General features: G+C 40.0%; 1 protein-coding gene across 2 annotated transcripts in view; it reads left to right on the top strand.

Annotated features, from left to right (window-relative positions):
* Positions 1 to 24,830, top strand: part of mcama (melanoma cell adhesion molecule a) — an 80,285-nt gene that overhangs the window by 29,546 nt on the left and 25,909 nt on the right. Inside the window, exon 1 of one of the 2 annotated variants that reach the window (XM_040149976.1) lies at positions 18,246 to 18,331. The exons of the other annotated variant lie outside the window; for it this stretch is intronic. The gene's annotated coding sequence lies outside the window, so the exon portion shown is untranslated. Of the gene's footprint in view, positions 1 to 18,245; positions 18,332 to 24,830 lie in introns of those variants that run through there. 2 annotated transcript variants of the gene reach the window in all.

Genomic DNA, 24,830 nt, shown 5'->3' with positions numbered 1-24,830 from the left:
ACTGATAGAAATCCCGGCCCTCTAAAGAGCCTCTAAACCAGGCTCTGTCAAAACTGACCTCCTCCCTAATGGGCCTTAAAGGGCACTCACTCGAACACAATTTGTGGCTAAAAGCAGTTCTGCTGTATGGAAATAAACCCATCCTGGACACGAAATGAAACCCAAACATGCAGCTCGGTTGATGCATTGTACACCAACCTCTATTGATTTAACAGACCGGTGTTCATCAGTATGATGGTCATGTTGTGTTACAGGAATGGGCAAGTGGTCCAGGCAGCGTTGCGCAGTAAATCAGGGCAGTGGCAGAGCTTTTAAGATGACATTTACAGAAAAGAAAGTAGACGCGAAGGATGGGCTTACTAATTCCATGCTATTATGAAATACTGTTAATCAAACAAGGCTTTATCCTTCAGTTCATTTCAGCGCTCTTTTGTTGATCCTTAAAGTCAGTTTTTTTTTTGTGTGTGTAAAATGTTCTTTGCAATTAAAACAGAAAGAAAGGCACCCCTTATTAACAAGATGTAAACCCAAAATGATTGGACAACAGTTGTGACTATTTGGGTTGTCCATCTATCACTCCCAGACTATTCAGTCCATATCTAGACACATGGTTCACAGTATCATACAGGTAATTTGTAATGATATGAAACACTGCGATTCACACCTGCAAATCTTCTGCAATTAAATAGCGATACACTATTTTCATATCAAGTACACACCAAGGGGGGGCTGTGGCTCAGTTGTTAGAGCGGGTTGTCCACTGACTGGAAGGTCGTCGGTTCAATCCCTTGCTCCTCCAGTCTGCGTGTCGAAGTGTCCAGGGGCAAGATGCTGAGCCACGAATGGGTGAATGTGGCATGTGGTGTTAGGCACTTTGAGCGGTCAATAAGACTAGAAAAGCGCTATATAAGTGCAGTCCATTTACACCAACAATAGGTTACATGGGGTAACTTTTTTCTTCCCAGTCCCCACGGAGGTGGAATGTTTCGCTGAAATACTGCTGACTGACAGCAACATAATATGTGGATTTGTCCTTTTAAATAAAAAGTCTTGTGACAAAAGCTTTTGCCATATAACTTACATATAGCACCTTTATCACCCGCTGTCATTACATAGCCAGCGCTAGCATTAACAGCTGTTTAATTACCAGTCTAGGAGGAAAGGTTGCCAGTCCAGCATCAAATTTCATTCCTTTACACACCGAGAGCTTTCTCCAGTGGCGGAGAGCAACGCCAATGGTTACTCTTGTTCTGCTTGTATTCCTATCACTTCTTTTCTTCTTTTATTCTAGTGAAGTTAGCACGCTAACCAGCTGGCCCCGGCCCGTCTCATGATTCGCGACATTCATTAACCCCGTCCCGACTCGTTTAAAATTGCATTTGCTCCTTGCTGCAGAAGCCGTAGAAGCTAAAGTAAAAAGAACACAGTGAAAATAATATCAATTCAACTTTATCATTCACTGAATATCAATTAAATGAATTGCTGATGTTTTGAATGCACAATGCACTTAATGCTACCTGAAGGTGAACTCAGTGTTGCACTTCCACGGGTCACAGGGTCTGATGGGTCACAGAATACAGAATAACACTGGCGGTAGGCTGAGGCCACGCACTCGCCCGGCTATTGGAAGGCTAGTGCTGCTTGCCTCTGGTTGACTGTTGAGCCAGTAACATTGTCGTCAAATCATTTTTTTTGACAGCTGTATCAATTTTTCTCGAATTTCAGACAGAGTTCAGGTCTTCCGCGGTGGTTTTGTATGTATGTAGCTGTATCTCCGACTTTTGTATAATATTTCCAATTAACTGACGTAGTGGTTAATCTTTCCACCTCTAAGGAAAATACAGTAATCCATACTAGGATACGCGGACAGTGATCGATGTGGAAACTGATTGTGAGACGATATAGAGGTGCGGTGACATTGTAATTGTGTTCTGGCATCATTTAAAACAGCTTTGGCATCACTAAGAAACAAATACTGCACTGGATTAAGGACTTGGACTATTGTTTTTGTCGTTTGTAGCACATTCAGAACAAATCCTGTCTCCTAGCACTTTTAGTATGTGAAGACATTTCAGCAGCTTTCCCTAATAGAGGAGCACAAGCTTTTCTTGAGCCAAGGAATATTGTGGCTTACCACTTCGTTCAGTGAAGCCCTCCTTCTTGATGAAGACCTTTCTGAGTCATTCTAGGTTATTTGTGTCAAATGTGTGGACTACTTTGCTGTGACATAACCTCCAGACTTGGTCCAGAGTGACAGATTCTAAATTTTTCTGCACACAGAAATTAATTTATTAGTTGATTGACAGGAATTTAATCAACACCAATTATTATTGTGATTGATTATTCATTCAAATCATTTATCAAGCAAAAAGGCCAAACCATCTCTTCTTTGAGCATTTCAAATGCTTTTCTGATTTATTTCATCATATATCATCATCAGTTGAATATCTGTGTACAACTGCTGAAGTAAAACAAGCAATTTGAAGATGTAAGCTTCTGCACTGGTAAATTTATGAGACATTTTACACTGTATTTTGACATTTGAAGATTTGATTAAGTCAAATGATTAATCAGCTATGAAAATAAACATTATATTAAACGTCATATTTGAGCTTTACACTGTGCCATGAATGTGTAGTGTTCTTGAACACAAATGCTTTGGGGAACCAATTCTGTTTATTATTCATGATTTAAATACATTTATTGATATTCTAAATTGACCTTATGCCTGTGAAATTATAAATCAAACCACCAATCTTATTATTGAGATATTCAAATTGTTTTTGACCACAAGGTCAGACTGCATAAAGAGAAAACTACACTTATTTCAATATGAAGATAAATTTGCATAGCTATAAAAATTTGCAATAAAAGTGCTGGGTATGGAATCACAATACTTTTTGGGTTATAGCCAAGCTGTATGGTCTATCCAGAACCGTCAAGTTATGAATGTTTAGTCCAATTCTTAGTTCTATTTACTCATACTTTGATCAGATTATATTTATATTTGCTTATATTTATTTATGAAAGTTCTTGTTTGGCTGTGAGTTAAGACATCATTTATTTATTCATTATTAGCCATATAGGAAAATGTGTTTTTGTAGCCAGTAAAGTAGTAGTTATATAGTGAAGTATCCAAAAATGAGTCATAAGGTATCCCAGTGAGTCAGTCTCGTCATGTAAATAATGGCTGCGCTCCCTGACCTCTTCTTCATCAGTCTCTGCGGCCGAGTGCCTGCGAATGCCTGCACTCATCTGCTGCTGGGCCTGTCTGGATGTACAAGGAAGTGTGCAGCTGTTGGCTGCAGTTGTTCATGTGGGATTAGTGCCTTTGCCTGAGTGATAGCCGGGCCTGACAGCCATATAATCTAATGTATTGGCTCATTGTTTTCATTAAAGAAAGTGCGCTGTTTGATCCCTGTGGTATTATAATAGTGCCTTGCCGTAGCATTAGGCATATGCAAACTAATTCAACTAACGTATGTCAGCACGGCGAGTGTTAAAAAAACCCGTACATCCTATCGAATTAACTCTTTTCAATACATTCACTGAATATTCAACTGACTTTTGCGATTCTGATGCCTGCACGCATTCAGCTAACATCAGTGTTGCGTCTACCGGACATGCACGGGACAGGACAGCACTAGACTTAAAAACAAGACGCCGGGGTTCGCCTTCTGTGTCCCTGGTGTTGTTAGGTTTAGACTATTAAAACACTTGGTTAAGGGAAAGATTGGGGTTTTGGCAAAATGTTAAAAAAGGCAACTTCAAGTCATGCTCGTAAGTTAGTTTTGACTTGTTAAGTTTTTAACCAAGACCACAATATTTCCCTAAACTCAACCAAGTGCTTTGATTTACTCAAAACAAAACTATGAAAACGGCCATTATGCTTGTGTTGCCAGGAGTGGTTACTGTAGGAAAAAAGAAAGAAAGAAAGGTTTTGCATTTATGTATGGTGTGAGCATAATTTGCTGGCAGTGAACAGTTTGCAGATATGTTTAATATAAACATTTCTTCATTATGTTGATAACAAATGAAATCAGAGCTGCATGAAATGTATTCTCTGAAGCAAACTAGTTGGATATGAACGTTATTTTTAGGAGACCGGATAGATTGAAGGATGTGCCACCAAAACAGGGTTAATTACTTTTGTATGTCATAAAACGGCGACAGAATTCAAAGCAGATATTTATTGATAAGAAAATCTGCTAAATCTCTCTGCTCAACAGATGCAAATTGACTGAAACTGGCAAAAAATTATTTTGTTTGCATTTACCTTCTTCTAAAAGCCCAGTTTTTTTGTTGTCGTTTGTTGTTTCGGTCTGTGGTGTAAAGCCTGTACATGCGCTGAAGATCCAAGAGGCGTTCTGGAAAATCAAAGCCGTAGCTGTTTAGCTGGCAGGAGCAGAGCTGACATCCACCCTTAAGCCTGAACTGAAGGGGTTTTCAAGGGCCTTGTCTTGCATGTGTAGTGTATTTGCAGTCAGTGGATAGTTTATGTTTGAGTGGGATTTTATATCCAACAGCTGCCTCTGTAGTTTGATCCCCGGCCTCCTGGGAGGGAATTTCTCCTGTATCGACTACCTCTCTGGTGCTGAAGAACTGCCCAAAATATCAGTCTGGTGTGTTATCCAAAGCACATCATTCAACACAGTGAAAAATCCATACAATGAACAATCCACCCCAGAGAAGATAGGACCTGTTTTAGAAGCTGGAGATGGCTGCTGAAACAAACTCAGTCAAGAAGAGGAATGCAGGAAATTACTCACAAGAGGGAGGAACATCCATGTGCATTCAAGGTCTGAAGAGTCCATGGGGGAACAGTGCCAGAACACTAAACCCTTATCACACGCTGTGTCAGAAGCATGAACAATGTCTCCAGCACCACACTGACTTTTTATTCATTTTTTTGCTTATTTATGTATGTGTTTGGTATTTATTTTTTTTAAAAAGGTGCTAGAAGTACCGCAGGGTTCCACATCGGAGTTTTTTTCTCATCGTGCTGGGAGAGTGCTGAGAGCTTTGTTTCTTAAAGGCCTCTTTGAATCCCAAATATTGGATTTGGCTGCACCTCGTGCACTGGATTGATTATTTGAATAAACTATTGTAAGAGCAGTGTTTCTCTCTAAAACAGACTCTCACAAACTGAACATTATAATTGTCATGAAGGTATTATTTCTTGGACTGCTGTATTAAACTGCATTAGTTCTACCGAGGTGTATGTAATAAAATGCCAACTGGGTATATTGTTGTGGGTTTTAAAAATGTTAATCTGCAAAGTAACTACAGCTGCTGAATAAATGCAGTGGAGTAAAAGGGCGCAATACTTCCCTCTTAAATGTAGTGAAGTAAAAGTATAAAGTAGCGTAAACATTTAATTGCTGGCTTAAATTAGAAGTACCTCAGAATTGTACAGTGCTTGAGTAAATGTTCAGCCTTACACCTGCTGTGAGTGAGCAAACTGCCCTAAGTGCATAAAAAAATAAAAAAACTCACGCAGCAGTTTGAATCATTGACGTCCTCACTAAAAGCATGCTGCTGATTAATTACCACAAGGTGAGCGTACAGAACACTATGATCTTTTCCATCAGTCATTGTCAGCTCAGCTGAATCGGACAGATCCTGATGTGTCCTGTCTTGTGATCAATTTAGTAATGAGATCATTTGTTGTGTGATGTAGTTTCCCCCTGCTCTTTTTCTGAGGGTGTTAATGTCATCGAACCACTTTTACATGCTTGCTGTTGCTTTCAGCCTTGTGTATTGCCGCTGTGTTTAGTCATGACGTAAATATGTCACCACGTTGCATTATTGTTATTATCATGATATGACTTTTTTTTTTTTAAAATCACATTAAGATTTAGATCGGTTGTATCTTGATCGATATGAAATGGCGCGCCCCTAATGCACGCTCACCTGCAGTGCGGTCTTTGTCTTCAGGCAATAGTAAGTAACTTTTATCATGTGTTTATTTAGGGATCTGAACATCTCTATGGAATAAGACAGTTCTGTTTTCTTTGTTTTAAAATGAGGTAGTCATTAGTAGTATTTCAGTCTTTAGCAGAACTCTTCTCAGGCGGAATTGGCCATCTGCACGTAACGTCCCTTCATATTCAGAAGGCCCATCTGTGGGACACATGGCACTCTCTAGGGCCACAATCCAAGTCTTGGCAGCAGTCCCATCAGTGCCAGGGGGAGAGACAAAAAAACCACCAGTATCGCCTTCATTGAGAAGGCGTTCCTTCCTCCTTTTCCCACTTCTCTGCCTCTTTGGTCTGCAAACAGAGCTTAACCAGCAGCTGCACACACCTGACGCCCAATCCATCGGACAAGGCACATTCTGGTGTGGGGGCAACGAGCCGGGGCTCACGTTACAGAGAAATTGTACACCACAATGGTCTTCGTCTCCTTCCCGCCTTTTCTGAGCCTTGTCCCCCATCCTCACACACCTCTCTCATGCCCCCTCCTTTGCCTTTTTTTTTTTTTTTTGTCTTTTCAAGTGCAGTGGACAGAGCCTGGGAATATTTACTTTGCTCTTGTTGTTTTCAACAGTTCTGACTGAAAGAGCAGGAGTACACAGGAAAGGTTTGCACGCAGATAAAGGGTGAGATTACTTTAATAAATGTGTGATATAGTGCTGGAGCTCACCATCCTTAGTTTGTTTAATTTTCAACCAACTATGATCTTTGCGAGCATTAATAAGAATCTTTGTGTAAAATTAATGTCACATAGGCTTTTTTTAGTTGATCAAACTTTGGCACATAAAGCTTGGCACCACATAACATACCACCCACATGGAAAGCCTTTTTTTTTTTTTTCAAGAACAGCTTCCTAGAGGCTGGATGACTGTACTGCCAAAGTGTCCAAATCAGCAAGGACGGGAAATCCTGATGCCAAAAAAAACCAATTTGATTTCATACCAGTTTCACTTGGCTCTAAAGGTGTTTTTTTCCCCATACCTGACTTTATAAAAGCTGATACAACCAAGATCATTGTACTGTGCTACACGTGTTTAACAGAAGAAACCTAAAAAATTGAATAACTGGAAACTATTAAATGAAAATTTAAAGGGATAAGTATTACGATAATGTGTTTTGTTTAAGGGTAGCATCTTCATACTAATGGTGAGGAATCCCTTAATTTTGTTTTTTAAAGGAATAGATTAACATTGTGGGAAATTAAGTTATTCTCTTTCTTCCTAAGAGAAGAGAAGATTGATAGCACCGCCATGTCTTTAAATGATAAATATGAAGCTAGAGACAGCAGGGGGTTAGCTTAGCTTAGCTTAAAGACTGGAAACATGGGGTAAAAGCCGGCCTGGCTCCGTCCAAAGGTAACAAAATCCACCTACTAACACCTCTGAAGCTCACTAAATAACATGCTATATCTAAATTGTTTAGTCCGTACTAAAACTGAAGGTTCAAGTTTTCTGTACAGACACTAGAGTGGCATCAAGCTACTTCGCTAACTCCGGGCAAGAACGGGAGTAAGCCCATTCCCCAAACTGTTGAGCTATTTCTTTTAAGAACTGTAACCGTGATAGCATTTTACAGCTGAAAAATAAACTGCTAGAACTGCTGGAACTGTAAAGGTGACACAGTCTCTAGATTAACTTTACAGACAATCATATCGACTGTCTAATTTATCACTTGGGCTCTGATTTCGACAATTATAATGGTAGGTCCAAATGGAGCTGGATTAGGAAGACAAATTGAAATAATTTTCCAACAATTTGGAAATTTATTTATATTAAAAGCGTGTTAACCAAACATCATTGTGCTGGTCTTGAAATTAATTACTTGTAATCTTGTTTGTACATCTAGCAGCTGCATGCATCAACCCGGACCCCAAGGCTGAGTAACCCAGCCTGGAGTACAGCACAGTCAGGGCAAAGTTACCCATTAATTAAGGAGGCTTTACAGTAATAAGTTGCTGTTAAAGGGTCCATAATGCACTTATCCTGGTATGTGGAAAGCAAAGATTCCCCTTTAAATCCTAGGGGGGTCAAGGTCTGTGTGAAATGTGACCACAGCACTATGTCATTGGTTAGAGGTTTCACTTCATATCTTCAAGTCTCCCCTCTCGTAATGGATATGAGATAGGTTTCTACTTGGAACAATGCGGATGCCACCGACTTGACTTCAGTATTTGCTTAAGGCATCCCCTCAGACCACGTCATTGTCCAGAGGAATGCCAAGTCCTCTGATTTCTTTTCTTCTTTGGGGTTTATGTCAAACTTCGAGTGTCACCGGGGGAATAACCAAAGAGCCTGCAAAAATAAATTTAGTGTAGTGTTCAGCTCATCACCTGGATTAAGTTGCACGGGGATATCATGAGTGTATGACTAAAGTAACAAAATAGTAAATACAACAGGTAATGTCTGTGTTTTTCCTGACATTTAAGGGGCAAAGGGCACAAATGCTGCGTTGACACCCGATGGTGAGAGTGATTTATTATGCCAGCCACCAAAAATAACTTGTCTATGTTTCATAGTTCATGTTGTTTTCAACCAAAGACACTTGAAACCGTCTTCCAGTCTTTTAGTTTTGAAGAAAGAAAGAATTGTGTGGATGGGCCACTTTTTTTTTTTACTTATTCATCGTTCTTGGGACATGACCAGTTTGCTTTTTAATCTTGCTTATTTTATTCTGGACGGACTTTTTAAACATAATTGTTTGGTTTTTAATATTTTTCCACAATAAATATGGGCAACATACGGAAACAAAGCAAACATATACTGTAGATACACACACAGAACATAAAGGGAAAAAATGTATGCATACTGTTCTTTCATCGTAATGTAATATAACAAGCGTTTTTCTATCAGACGGTACAAATTTGGTCATGTAACTTAGTTTCCAGGTAATATATGAAGCGTCCCCATATTTTTTGGTTGTAGATGGCCTTTGGTATTATACATCTTTTTTTTTTTTTGAGAGGGTCTTCAGACGTTGATTGACAGCTTGTGCTTCAGTTCTTTTTCCATTAAAGGGCAAAACAATGCTTTACCCGTGGGATGCAAGGACTAGACCAATTTCTCCTGAGATTTTCATGATTTCATATCGTCGGGAAAGAAAAGACTTTGATGTGGAATGTACTTGCCATTACATAATTACACTATACGTATTTTTTTCTATTCTATGTCCATCCAGATGACATGATAAAGCTCAGGACGTCTGGCACCGTGCCAGTCACTTGCCTGTCGCACCAACTTGCCTTCACATCTGTTGTCAAATTAAAATGAAGTCAATTTAAATCCAGGCTGACTTTGATGGTGAAAGGCATCTCTTGTGCTCAGTGCGTACATGTGCAGATGAATATTCATGATGACCCCAGGCTTAACCAGAGCGTCTTTCATGGTGTTTGCGACTCTCTGCTAATGGGCTGTGCCATGCCATGGATATGCCATACATCTGGCAGTGTTGTTTTTTTTTCTGATTAGTCTGTTCATCACTATAAACTGTGCAACCAGCTTTAGGGTTTAGCTCTTAAATTAGCCTTCCTCAATCTCAGATTGGCTGATTTTCATATAACTTTCCATATTTTGGAAAAAATGTGCACTCTAGAAATCCTTCTTACCCAGTTCCATTAGTTAAAATAAAAAATATCCCCATTATGTGCTTTCTTTGGGGAGGGGGGGTTGTGTGAGATATTATGCATAGAGCGTCATGGCTTCTTGTGTCAGTGCTGTCTGTAAATGTTATCCTAGCCCCTGAGGCTCAACGATCAGGGCAGTGGGTGGTAGAGGGCGAGATTTAACTCACATTTCATGCTCTGTGTTGTACTCTCCCCTTCAGCAGATTCATAGTGCAGGCCTAATTATTTTTGTCTTTTTCTGTTGTTGCGTTTGTGGTTTCAGGACATTTGTTTGCCAGATTCCCCAGAGGGCTCATCTCTTTGTTAAATGTCCCTCAGGAGAACGTAGAGAGGCAGAAAATATGCTGGTGGAGGAAAACCAGCAGCAACTGTTGATCGGACAGTGGAATTTGTCTGGAGTATTTCCAGTCTGTCTTTTACTCCTCATCATAGTAACACAAATACCGACCATTTACTCAGTTCATCTGCAGCTTATTTTCTGGATTTACTGATTAATCGTTTGGTCTATAATATGTCAGAAAATAGTCCAAACAGACAGTCCGAAACCTATTTTAGATGACTAAGAAAACCAGCAAATATTCACATTTCAGAAGCTCAAAAATAGTGATTTTTGGACATTTCTGCTTTAAAAGGGCTTAAACAATTAATGAATTATCTGAATTGTTGTTGATTAAGTTTAATTGACTAATCATTTCAGCAACAAACACCAAGTATAAATGGTTTGAAACTGTAGTGTGTGTTAGGGTTATTACTAAGGCTGACTGTCGTTTAAAATTTTTCACCCATACGATACCTGAATTTCAATACTGATACCAAAACAAAACTTTTTCAGATAATTTTCTTTACAAATATAAGGTGTTTTTTCCCCCAAAACTTTCCTTTTCTTTGACAAAAAAAAATCGTTTATCAAAGTTCTATCACAGTCTTTCACCCAAATATTGTCTAACTCAGCCAAAAGGAGTATGCACAACAAACTCTTAGGAAAATCGAGGATGGAAAGCTCTCCAAAAAGTTTCTAATTGGATTTTTTTTTTTGGCAAAATTGTGTTTCCAAGGTAAAGGCAGAACTTTTACTCTCCCTCTTTTTTATTCTAGAAGCCAACATTCTCAAATAATAAATGGGTAAACACGAGTGGTGTACAATAACTTTTTTCAATAAAGTAGTGTGTAATTGGCTACAATTTGACTGCTTTTTGCTGTATACACATTCCTGTGTCACGGCTCGACACCCAGCCCTAGTTATTACTGTGTCAAACTTGTGACAAATTGATTAGGGTTGAGCAAAGCAAAAATGTATTGAATTTAATCTAAAAATACAAGGTTCTCATTCATATTAATAAGAATGAGAACCATGTATTTTGTTCTCTGTGTGCATTTTTTCTCTCTCCACCCGCCTACCAGAAGTCATATGGTAGGCGAGTGGGAGGAATTTTAGACAGATACCTGGCAGTTTGAAGTGAGATGAGCTGAATTTGAATTAGAAAAGATCAAACAAATGTGTCCTTTTAAACCGTGGAAGTCTTTCACAGTATGCAGATGGAATAACATGAGTGTCTTTGGCGAGATGTTTGGTCCCAACCGAGTTTGTATGGTGTGACGTCTTGTGGTCTCTGTTGTGAAATGTCACAGATCTTGATGTGGAATGTGATAACAGGCTTTGTTCACAGATAAGAATCAGAAACTGAAGGGTGATGGCCAAGTCGCAGACAGGGATTTATTAAGGGGCCATGGCGCAGAGTTGACTTTTTGGGGTTAATTTAGTGGCTGCCAGACACAGCCAGTGTCTCTTGAAGACGTGTCTGATGAAAGCTGTAATATGATCTACCTCTGCAGCTCAAGTGCAGGGTCTGGAATCTGCCCTGCAGGGCTTCTGCTGCAACTGCAATTTAAGAATAAAGACGTATCAGGGCTCCAAACCAACAGTACCCCGTCTACTATAAAAGCTGGATTGAAGACTCTCTGAACTATCATCTGGGATTGGTTCAGGGTGATAAAGACATAACCTGTGGTTAACTGTTGGAAAGCACCTTCCTGGTTGATTTGAGATGCAGAGTTGAGTGTTAAATCCAGTCACTGCCAGAGACGGATGATTTAATGACTGCAATAAGGTTGCTTAAAAAGTTATACCAGTTTTATATAATTTATTACAGAAACAAAAAAACACAGTATCAGACCTACCTGGAAGTTCTCTAAAAGTTAAAGGGGGGAGAATGTGATAAAGCTGGATAAAAAACATATTTGTGAGGAATGATTTTGTAGCTGGAAAACACTCAACATAAAAAACCTGAATCAAAACCAAATAAAGACATAATGCTTACCGTGATGAATTATCCAGCTCTCTGGCAACCAGCATTATTCTCCAAGCAAATTCAAATTGTTGTATGTTATCAGAGGCAAAATGGTAACTGCGACCAACATAAACCTCCAAGACATTCTGGTTTTATTGTTTCAATCTGTGCAGGTTGGCTGGAAGATTTTGCTGAAATTTTTCACTTAATCCTTTCACTCTGTCCGTTTGTCTGTTTGTGCGTTTAACAGGATTGCCCAGTGAAAAATATGTGGTGGTTTCTAATGTCTTTGGTGTTCCTCTCACTTTGGTCCATGACAAGGTGTTTTGAAAAAGTAATGGCCAGATAGCCACGAATACTCGAGGATGAACACCTTCCTTTCGAGTCACTTTCACGTCAAAATGTCAAATTTGACATCTCATAAAGGACTGAGCAAGACTTGCATTTGGACTGTTGTGCTGCAGAATTACTACTCACCAAATATACACTTTTGGGTAAGAATGAAGTTTCTCTGCACGTTGGCTTGTATGACTTTTGACTCTTAAAACCTGACAAAACCAGGAGTAAACCATAATAGTCTTTGTGTTCTTGGAAGTGATTTTTGGCCGTCCTAAATGCACTTCTCAGCTGTGACAGCAGACTGAACAGCGGCAAAAACCTTTTAGTCTCCCTCGAGGTGGAGACAGCATGAATGTGATCTTAGCCAGTCCCCCTGTGGTTCTCCTGACGTCATCAGTGGGTGACAGAAGCAGACCCTGGTGTCAGACTGCAGCCTGTAGGTGGTTTGGGGCATCTGGCAGGGGGACCCCCACCCCTCCGTGGAGAAGGGAGGAGGTGTTGACGTTGTCGGGGGAAACAGACGCCTGGCCCGCTTTGCTCTGCTGTTGAGAAACTGACCCTGACATGGAAGTGGCTGAAAGTTTACACCTGTAATGCTGAGGAATAGGGCTGCAACAATAAGTCAATTAATTGATTGATCGACAGAAAACTAATCCGGACTATTTTTATTATTGATGAATTATCTGTCATTTATCAAGCAGAAATGCCAAAAAAAAAAAAAAAAAAAAAAAAGCCAAAAAATGCTTCCCTTACATGAAAGTGAATTGGACTTCTTTGGGTCTCAGTCTGTCGGCCATACAAAACAAGACATTTGATGATGTCCCCTTGGGCTCTAATTGTGATGGGCGTTTTTCACTCTTTTCTGAGGTTTTACTGGATGAGCGACTAATCGATACACCAAGAAAATAATCGTTGGTTTATCGATAAAATAAATAATCCTTAGTTGTAGCCCAATTGAGGAACCATACAACATTTTTGCGATCTCTGACTCTCAATTTACGGGTTATTATACCATGTAGTAGCATAAAATATTATAACTATTTTAAAACCACATTTGGTTGCTGTTTTTATGTTGTACCTCTTAAAGCTAGATTTGGCCACATTATAAGTTAGCAGTCATTGCCATATACATTTTTCTCCAGCTCACTCTTTCTGGAAGTATGTACAAGCTGCCCCAAAGATGCCAGCAGCTGCTCCATAAAGTGCGTTTGTTTAGCTTTAAGAACCAGTATGAGGAGGGATTAGCCCCATGTTAAAGTTGTAACATATGTCTTACTTATCTAATATGCAGTCGTATTGATATTGCAGACCCCATCCAGAGTCCGATTTAATAAATGATGGCTCCTGAAGTGCACAGTCATCAGCTGCTTGAGTCTGTTTCTTAGGATTCCTTGCTGTATACAGTAATCGGCTAGCTACATTAAGTCAAAAAAAGCTAAGTAAATGCAGCTAGTTTTTTTTTTTTGGAAACCACGTCCAAAAATACCCAAGTAAGGCTGGCGAGCAGCAAACCCGTTGAAGAAATCTCTGACTCTGCAAAGCCCCCCGCAGGGCCAAAGGAGTCAAGACGCCATAGGCTTCCTCTACCTCCAGCCAGCTTGGCATCTGCTGCCCAGCAGAGACCAGGAACAGTGATATCGACAGGCCTGAAAAAACACACTGGTGCTTGTTAAAGGGTACATAACACATGGCCAATAATAGCCAGTAAGAAATGCTTCGGTGTATTGAGAGTAGTTTCGAGCCAATTCTGACCAGACGTTATATATATATCTCACCACCCGTTGGGATTGTCATTTAGATCAGTGATTCTTAACCACCATGCAGTGCATGTTACCCGGAGGCAAAGATGTTGTGTGACAACAACATACAGCTCTCACCTCACATCCCCACCCCCCTACTGCTAGCAGTCTACAGATGAAGGCCTGGCGATGCTCGATCTAAGTGAATCCTGACAGATTTTGAGGGCTGCATTAGCGAGGTTTCCATCAATAATTCTGACCCGGAGCTACAGAAAGAGCGAGTGACAAAGAGATTAGCCGTCAACTGAAAAACACAAAATCATATTTCAAATTACGATATGTCGCCTCCTTCGTCAAGCCGACGAATTAATTAAAGATTAAGGGTTGGCGATGTTTTGAATTTTTGTTATTGTCAGTAAATTCCACTGCGAACACTTCATGGAACTAAAAACGGGTCAGAAATCTATTTATAATTTCAGTTTTGTTTTTTTTTAAATAAAGCTCAGCAGTTTCCTAGAACAGCTGGGCACTAACTTCAAAACTGAAGAAACCCCTTGGATGAGAGGTGGGCACTGTAGTCTTTAGCAAAGGTTGCTCAAACGGGAGAGAATAGTAAATATGTTTTCACCTGTGGTTTAATACACATATGGTGCCGTGTTGAGTATATGTTTCATTAGCACAGTGTTTGTGGAATTGATTCTAAATAAACCACAGTTCCCACGTTCATCTTTATGAAGGAACAAGCACCTGTGGCTATAAGCTCTATCAGGCTTGGGCTACATAGACAGTACTTGTTAGCACTCTTAGTTCATTGTTGGATTTGGTGTTTTAACGGAATTGACGGGCAGTAAGAAAAATAATGAATATCACCACTTATCCTTTAATGTTCGCCTGTTTCTTTCTAGTTTATTTTCTATTTGGTTTTAAATGGGAACTGCAGTGATTTTTTTTTTTTTTTTTTTTACTGAATTTCCATAAATTGCAAGAGACAGACACAAAACAAGAATGACGGAAATGATGAAAGTGAGACATCGAAATATCCCGACCTTTATTTCCTCATGTAGGTCAAGCTTCTAAAACTCCAGATCCTGCGCTTCCCATAATGCCTCCCTGACTGGTCTTTCAAACTCCATAGCCCCAGTTTATATTGGAGGCTTTCTTATAAAAATTCTCCTCTCCAGGCCTGAGGTGAGATGACCTTATCAGGGTTTTTTTTTTCCAACTTTTCCAGAGCCACAGAAGACATTATACAACTGTTTCCACAGGCTGAGTTGCGCTCTCCGTGGTGAGTCAACTGATTCTAATGTGTAAAATCACTAAAGAGCCCCATTAGTAAGAGGCAGTCGTGCTGTCCACAGTGCTGACATGTTCATAGTGATAGATGTAGCCTCACCTCGGAAAACTCTGAGCTGACCAAAAAGGAGCTGATACCTCGGAATTTGAATTAACTTCACCCTACTTTGTAACTTTTTAAAATTCACTGAACTTATTTTTATTTTTTATTTTATTCAGCTCTGACTCAGCATTTTTTTTTTTTTTAGAGTTTTTATCCCCTTGTGTTTTTTCTATTTAGGCAATAACCATCGGTCAATGAACTCCATCTGTGTGAAGCATTTGCTAAAACGTCTTTTATTTTACCAGCATTACAGCTGTGTTTTTCTATATTCTTTCATTATCTGTTTATACTCCACCCTCCACTTATGGGTTTCCATAGGAGGAGTTACAGCTGTTGACAGATACATTAATGAACACTTATATCTGCCTACATCCACATTAAAGTGTGTTATAAACCATCTATGAAATGTTTATATACTGCTTATACATGTTAAAATGGCATATATATTAAATGTAAAGTGTAACCACAATTTGACAGCACAATAGCGGGGTTCTAAGGTGAAAAATATAATATTGGCTCAGCTCTTTATTTGGCCTGTTAGCGTTATTTTCAGTGCATTGCCTGCCTTGGCTCTAGTTCAGCAGGACATCAGGCTCTGTTTGGCTTTAGACGAACTGGCAGTACTTCATTCGCTGTCACTGGAACTCTACTCACAATTGTGGACTAGCATATCCAATACTTCTCTTTATCGCAGACATCAAAACCCCAAAATCACACAAACTGGAAGGACTTAACACACTGTGGGACATGAGCCTCACATCAGAGAAACTGCTTGGAATATAGTCCTAATTGAATAAGTTAAATTCAATTAGAAAAGGCTCGAACACTCAATGAGCATTTGATTGCAGAGAAAACACTGCTTTGTTTCAATTAAGCACATCTGACCGGAGGACGAGGAACAAACATCAAAAGCGTGTTGACAGACTTTAATATAATCAGAGTTGATACCACTCCATGTGTACCGTCTTGCGCTTCGCCGCAAAACTGTGGCCGTCTCTGCCATGTGATGATGGTTAGGAGTTTTTTGGATAATTCTCTAGGTCGTCTTAGCTCACAGATCAAGGCCGCTGGTTTGGATCTTTTGAACTTGACATTTCAAAAGGGAGAGGATAAAGAGATGCTTAAATATCAAATCCTCCCCCACTCCCTCAGCCCTGATATTGGACGCTGTTAAAAGATCAACCGCCTAATCAAAGAGGAGTGTTCTCACCAGAGGATTTTACCAGTGCGCCTGTCTGTGGAAGTTAATTTATACATTTTCAGCATAAAATTGGGTTATCTAACTTTTGTCTTATTTAGATTCTTCTTATATACCACGGTGCTGCTTTCCCCCCAGATGTTGACTAATGTTGTGCCTTTTGTTCTGTGTGGTATTTAGTGAGAATGCAGGTGGAATAGTCTTGAAAGAAATCCCCGCGATTTTCCGGCGACATGGTGGTCACATTGTGTTCTTGTTTTTGTAGTTTTGTACCATTCCTCTCACTAAAAAAAAGATGTCCTCAGCAGACCAGTGAATGCAAGTGCAATATGCACTCTCCCTTCAGCTCTGGTTTGGATTTTACCAGCATATCTGGCTCTTTAGCTGCTCAGCGCTGCACTGTGCTCGCCTGCTAGTGTCTAACGTTTTCTGTCTGGTGCTTTACAGGTTGTGTACAGGTCGTGTACAGTGGGTTTAATCACGTCTTTTTTTTTTTTTTTTTTCTCTGAAAACAGCTGCCTGTGGCTGCTGGAAAAAGAAGATAATGAAAACAGCAAGAGTGAACAAAACAGTAAAATTGCAGGCAGTAAAACCAAAAGAATGAGCTGAAAGATGCAATGACATTGTATAGAGCTAAGGAGAACTCCAGAGTTAAGATGATAGATCTCTGCGGGGTTTTGAGTGTGAGCGATGCCTTTCACATCACACAGTCATTTTCGTCCACTGTTAATATAAAAATATTGATTAGTGCGGCTTTAACATCCATTTTGGAATAGAATTTGCCTTTAAAGTCATGTTGAACTGTGAGAACCATTTATGCTGTACTGTATCGTGTGTCTATGGTATATAGATGGAGTAGGTAGAATAATTCCTTTGATTGAAAGCCTGTCTGTGTAGTGATCTCTGGCTGGACGCATTCAATTGTGTTAGATTCAGTGTCCCATGAGGGTTTGGTGGTTAGTTTTTAGTGTGAGGGGTAATTGTGTTGACCAGTAAACTAAAATAAAACAGAAGTGTCTCAATCTTAAACAGTGCTTGAACATAGCATGAGTTGGGAGAAGGGTAGAGGAAGTGCAAGAGTTTTTATAGGTGCACAGGTGTGTTTGAGAGGGAAGTCAGCGGGCATTTCATTGTGTGTGGTCTCTTGGTAATACTCTTCTAAGTTACCAACCCCCCGAATCCCTCCACTCACACACACACACACACACACACACACCCTTTTTTGCCCTCCTTCCTCCCTTCTCACTACTCAAACACTTCTGCCCACAAATCACTTGACAAATGGGCTGCCCACAGGTGCTGTTGGAGCGCTCCCCTCCCCGGCTGCCCCCGTCCTCCGCAGCATGGGAATGGGGGCGACATTCCCATTGTTCACAGCTGCTTGTGTCAAAGTGACATGCCCACCTCCTCCATCCTCCCCGGCACAGCAGGACGCAGTGCCACCCGATGACTGGGAAATCCAGTCATAACCACAGCCCTGGCTCAAGGTCTTGGCACGCTGCAGCCGAGTGAATAAAACAAGTGGTAGATATTGTCTGCTCAGCCCTGAGAACTGGAGTCTCCCAGTCTAGATTTAAGATAAAGTAGGCATAGAGCTGCTAACTGCTCTCATATCAAACAATGCAGCTAGTTATGAGTTCTGAACACAGATACAGTATATCATTGTGTTTGACATTGTGTCTGACCGACTGCAGGCATCCGACTTGTGTAAGAGAAAATGGAGAAAGTGTTTATTAGTTCCTGGAGGCAAGGACTGTGTTTTGATGTGAAATACGGGGTAAGTTTGTTGTGAAAATACAGGAGTTTTAGATATGTGAGACGTGTCAATAAGGTTGCGGTGAAGGTGAACATGTTTTGAGCCTTTGACTCTCATAGACTGTGTTTACATGCACACAACAACTCAGGTTATTGGGAGAAATCAGGAAAAAACATGTCCATGTGCACTGTACCTTTTGTCTTAATAAGAACTGTAATGTAATTAATAGAGCCAACATGATTAGTTGATTACTTAACTTGAGTATAAACAGAAAATTAGTAATTGTGATAACTGATCGGTCGTTTAGGTCATTTATCAAGCAAAAAAACAATCACTGGTTCCAGTTTCTCAAATGTTTAGTATTCGCTGCATTTTTCCTTTTTTATCTCAGTGTTAATAGAAAAATCTAATCTTAAAAAATCTTAAGACACATCCGCATTTGCTATCAATTTTTAATAATAAAATGACTGAAAATCTCGAAGTCATATAAATGACTGTGATATAAGTGCAGTCTTTCTGAATGCCCAGAGCTATCTAGTAGCAGCTAAAACCTACATGCGCTTTGTTTGCTTCCCATCCCCACCCTCCTCCACAAGTTTCCCTCCCCCACCCTGCAATGGCTGCCACTGTCTGGGCTGCACTCTCCTTAACCTGCAAGTAATTGTCCTTCACCCAGCCACAGGACATCTCGTAGCTCCCAAACAAATGATTTACTGATTAACTAGACAAAACACTGACAAACCCAGGAGGGTAATCTGAGTCTAAAATCTTTTTTTTTTTTCTTTTGGTTTTTTGTTTCCTGTGAATCTTCTGTGATCCCTGCTTGGGTCTAGCAGCTGGAGAGTGGCTGGGTGATTTGGTTGATAAGATTCCAGTACAGGACTACATTCAGCGCCCCACACATACATACGCAGACCCCCCTCTATCAACGCTTTTCATCTTTCTCTTCGCTCAGAGCAGCTGCGTGCATGCGTGCAAGAAATCAAGACTGATCTCTGCTCTCTGAGGTAAAAAGATGGATAAATTATAAAAATTATTTCATTTACAACAGCAGGTCATATTCTTTAGGCATTTCTTTGGTATTATTGGCAGTTTTATATTATAATGGTAACCTTAAAAAAAATAGAACCAAAAACGAATCATATTTTCAGTAGTTAGAATGCAAACAATTGTGTCATGATTCATGGTGTAAAATTTAATGATATAACCAAATTGATGTTGGCTTTTCTGCTCTCTGAGTTCTTAAATCTACAGTAAATGAGAAACTTGGTTTTCCTAACGAGGTTAACAGTTTAGGAGAAACCTAGTTACATTCTTTATGACCCAATGTAATAATTCCTAGACAGCATAATGTCCAAATTTATTGGCAGTGTAAAACAATCAAAAATTATACTTTTTGTTTCGACTTAAGATGACCATCAAAAAGAGGAGGGCTGAACACAGAATCCTGGCATACATGGTCATTGGGGTATTTGTCCATTTCTTGGCCATCCCCCGTGCAGAACGACCACGTGTGAAGGTGCCTTTGAAAAGGCAAAGCATTTACTGCATAAGTGATATAAAAGAAAGGCTCATGTTGAACCCATAATGCAAAATTAAGTGAAGCCAAATTTTATAAATATAGCCCAATATCACAAATAATAAATTTTCTTCAAAGGGCTAAACAATCTTTACACCATACGACACCCTCTGTCCTTAGACCCTCGAGTGCTTTCTGTTTTTGGGTAGGGTCACAGTCAGATCTTGTCAGATCTTGCGATAGACTGAGAATTGTAAAGTGTAAGCTGTTGGGTCTAGAGGTCACTAAAATATCCTGAAGGAAGCACACAGGTAGGCGCATGTGTTAAATACCAGCTGTGCCAGGGCTGCTTTCAGACCAACCTTAGCCCGATCGTTCATTTGAAAGCAGCCAGTCTGTTGACACGCCAAAAAAAACAAAAAGTAAAACAAAAAACCCAGGGTTTGGCAAAAAACCTCAATGTTTGCCGCAACACAATGCAGTGCCATCTGGCATGCTTCTGCATTTAACAATTAAATACGTGCAAGCACACATTCCTGGTACATTACTGACGTGAATAGTGTTTTAATGTCCGATAAGCCTTCAAAGTAATGGATCTGTTACTTAAATTTGACTTCCAGGATTGTGTTTCATATCTCACTGCTCTCTGAAGCAACACGTCCATTGTAATAAGGCAGTGCTGTTTTGGATCTAAACGCCTGTTAATTCAAAAACATTTAGTGGAATGTAAATGTAGAGTCTGTGGGAACCATACAAATGGATGGCAACTTAAAGGTAAAATCAACATAAAGTGCCTTAGTGAGGTTTTGTTCCACCACAAGCCCCCATCTTCAGTTCCTCTTGGCCGAGACTCTCCAAAACTGCGGAAATTGATATCGTCGGACGCAATTCTTTCAAAAGACAAACCTTCATTTTGTGTTTTGATGATGGTGGTAGAGGCCACTGTGTAAAATTTTCAGAACGCACCGAAATCTGCCATATGTATCTGGCGACCGTGAAATAGCAAATGGTTCAAATCATTTTCTTGCTCATCAAACCATTGAGTGAGCCCTCCTGCCCCATATGGAAGCATCTACATGTAGATTACTGTATGTTCCTCTACTCATTTATTTAGATTTTACACCTGAATATTCATATATTTTGTATATATTCATCTGTATCCGATCCAGGTTTCTGTCATACCCTTCTGAGCGCTTGGCGATTGGAACTCTGCCCATTTTCACACCTGGCCTATCACCATGTTAATCATACACGGTTTGGGACTGTGGGTTTCAGAGGGGTTTTGAAAGGGAGGGCATCACAATTGAAATTATGATTTAATACTGTCCAAACAATGATTCTATTCAGTCATGTGGAGTGTGTGTGTGTGTGTGTGTGTGTGTGTTGGGGCGTTGTTAGTAGGACTGGCCAGTTCACAGGGAGTAGCCTCTCCTCCTCATTAACACAGCAGTGCACCTGTGATCACTCTGATATTCTCTTTGAGAGCATTAAGATTCTCAGCGGGAGATTTGGTGGGGGGGCTGGGGTTCACCATTCTGATCCCGGTGATTTAGGTGTGGCACACTCGCCTGACAGCTCGCTTCATGTCTGGTAGTTGGGATAAAAGGAGAGGGAATGCTTAAATAAGCCTTTGTTGTAGGACAGGCGCTGCATCAATGCTAAGAAACTTTGATGATACAAACACGCAGACTACAAAACAATGCAAAAAAGTTCAGACAAGTATGAATGCACACACAGGCACACATTCAGAGCAGTTTCTCTGATTTCTCCGAGGGAATGCGTGTGTGCGTGATAGAGGCGTAGCTGGTAATCACCAGTAAAGCTAATCGTTTATGATTTTTATGTAAAAACCCAGCCAACTCATCAAGTACAGTGGGAGGCTTTATAAGAGAACATTCCCACTAAATACGTTCAGCCTGTTTGCATAAACGATTATGAATACCAGAAGAATCAAGCATCCATCGTGTTGTTTTTGCAGACTTTTGTGCTTGCTTTCTGCTGCAGTGTAAGTGTATGGCAGCTCCTTGAACATTTTAAACCAATTGATCAATTTTTATGAAAATTTTAGCAATATTTAATGAGGTTAGAACACAAAGAAAGACTTTGGCGTTCAGTCTCCATTGATGTGAAGCATGTTCATTAGGCACAGGCCCGTATGAAGATATGAGTGTACTGGAAGGCTTCAGTGAAATAAAAGTCTGAATCCAGACTTCTGAGTTCAAGACTCTTTTTTTATTACATGCATGCACGGGAAGCAGTACATCAATAAAGGCTTCAAAGAATAAGCGAGTTAAGTGAACAGGAAGCTTTCATACTTGTGTGATTCTTGTGCAACTCCCCTGCCCTATGTCTCAAAACTCTGTCTCAGTCACTAACGCTGTTGGGAGGTAATTCTCAGTACGTCTCAAAGGAGAGGGGTTACCAACACACATCCGTACACATAATGGAAAGAAACACTCACATACAGTGTAATCTCTTGACCTTCAGTTAGCGCTTGACTCCTTAGCTATTCCCATGAGAAAACAACCCCCATATCTAAGATATACTTGACTCTTAGCTTTACATTCTCTGTACTAATGCAAAAACAAGGCAGTTTGTCATTAAATCTCTCATAATATTGGTTATAGTGGACTCACAGCTTGTCTGCGTAATGAAAACAATACATTCATTTGATTATAGCATATTAAGGTGAAACACAAGATAAGTAATAAAACGAATTAATTCAATTACAGAGGTATTTGATGAGCATGATAGTAGAACTATTTTATTTTATTTCATGTTGACATATAAGGCAATAAATCAGTTGGTTAGTAAAATTCCCTCTACAGGGGATAGGACAAGGTCTCCAAAAGTGAGTAAAGCCAGCAGATGCTCAAAACTCAGTTCAGTGTCCTGGAACGTCCTGAAGGTGATGGTGGTGATGGAGAGATGGTGGGTTGGCAGCAGTAAGTGTGAAAGGAAGTGGAAGTGACAGATAAAATTAGACTGGTGTTGAAGATATAGCAGAAATTCACCCATGTTGAAGCTTCATAAAATTTAGTTCACATGCTGAAAACTAACTAGAGATACAATTTTTTCAACGTTACTTTCTAGAAATGACCCCCTTAAACACCCGGAACACGTTTCAGCTTTTCAGAAAGACAGAAAAGAAACCCTCTGTGAGAGATTGCGTTAAGTTACAGAGGCTTTAAGACAATGGCTAGCCTGGGTTGTGACATTAAGACTACAGCTCTCTATAAATCATGAACCTTTTTGTGTACAGTCTTAATAAAAATCTTGTTTCCCTGCGTTTTTTGGGTCCCAGCATTTTTGTTTCTTATAGTAGTTGGTTAGTAGTTTAAACTCAAAATGGACAAACTCTCTTTCTGCACTCTGTTAAATGTGTTTTTACCTGGCCCCCTGAATTGCTGTTGTTGCTTCTGAATATATGAATTGATCAAAAACCCAGCAGATACCCTACATCATGGTGTTTTGGTGGTTTTAATAAAAACAGTGCTCACTGTAGGGGTCCTTCTGGGCGCCTAGTCATTAAAAGACATATATAACCAGTTTGATTCTGGCCACCTACCTTTCATTTTCATGTCATAACCCTCACACTGCATATTTCCTGTCTGTATCTGCATTGCCAACTATCCAATAAAGGTAAAAGTGCCAATAGAAATACTACTGAAGAGGTCAGATGCTCTTATAACAGTGACTGTTTTATTCAAAGTTAGTTGGTTTCTGGGAATTAATATGGAAGTGATTATCTCAGGCCAGCCCTTTCTGCTGGATGGTTGAGGGAAAGCTGATTGAGTTGGCACCTAGTTTGTAGCTTTCAAGGATGTTCATTGCCGTGATGATGATGACCAAACGGGCTGGGATAAGAAAGCCTTTGTTGGAGTACAGCAGCAAGTCAGTGGGCTGTCGTCAGAGGTTTGATTGGAAAAAAGGTCTCGTATTTTTAGTGTTAGAATAACGGCCGAGGCCTCATACCTGGCCCCTCTTACCTTAATGTCTCGTCTTTCACACACTTTAATATGAGGCGGAGAAGGAAGCACTGTAGTTTCCAGATTCGGTCTACCTCAAAATGTAATTTTTTTTTGCCTACCTTCAGCAGAGCTGGATTACTTGACATGTTGATGAATGTTTGGTTAATGGCTCCAAAGGTGGCCGTTTTAATGCATGCATTTCCTCATAGGTCAGGACGTGCTCCATATTTGTGGTTAGTATTTTGTCCAAACATACATATCCATTTAGAGGAAGGAAGTCCAATCATGTCTCCTTGTATTGATATTTATGTTTGAAATGGACACCAAACAGAATTATACTCAACGTTTCCCCCAGAGCTGCAGCATTGTGGTCAGAGACATTTATGGATTGTGGAACTGCATTTGCGCTTGTTCTCGGTCCAGTTTCAGAGATGTTACTGTATTTAGGCACTAGCATTCAGGTGGTAGACAGTTACATTAGTTGGATCGGCTCTGTTCTTGGCAAATGGAATGACTACATAATATGTTTCTCCTGTTTTTCTATGTTTTTAGCTGTGCGGTCTAGTAAACTGTGTTTCCCCGGGCTTATTCTCCAAATTTGTTTTTGTTCTGCTGATACCTAAAGGACAACCCCCTCCATATGGATACAGCGTTTAGCCTGTTGACCTTTAATTAGCCATCCTGTGTCTGTGGAGCCACCTGCATGCAAGAGCCCAGCAGCTCTGGAGGAGGTCTATTGATGAGCAGTGGATGCCGAAGAACAAGCCACACTCACTGCTGCACATCAGATATAAGCTTAAATAAAACATTAATGTTGCTCCTTTAATGAAGTCTCACCCACTGGGTGTGATGATGAAAAATTAATGTAGCTGCTGAAGAAGTTGCTAACCAGCGGGAATGATTATCAATTCTTTAAAAGCCTGTGTTGGCGGACTGTTAGAGGGTGGAAGATCTAGTGAACCCCACAAAACAAGTAGAGAAACATTCCAGCATGGCAACATGTTTTTGTAAGTCATGTCGGGGTATACAG

This window comes from Xiphias gladius, chromosome 17 (genome assembly GCF_016859285.1).
Source record: "Xiphias gladius isolate SHS-SW01 ecotype Sanya breed wild chromosome 17, ASM1685928v1, whole genome shotgun sequence".
In the NCBI taxonomy this organism is placed as follows: domain Eukaryota; kingdom Metazoa; phylum Chordata; class Actinopteri; order Istiophoriformes; family Xiphiidae; genus Xiphias; species Xiphias gladius.
This window is presented reverse-complemented; position numbering and strand designations above follow the sequence as displayed.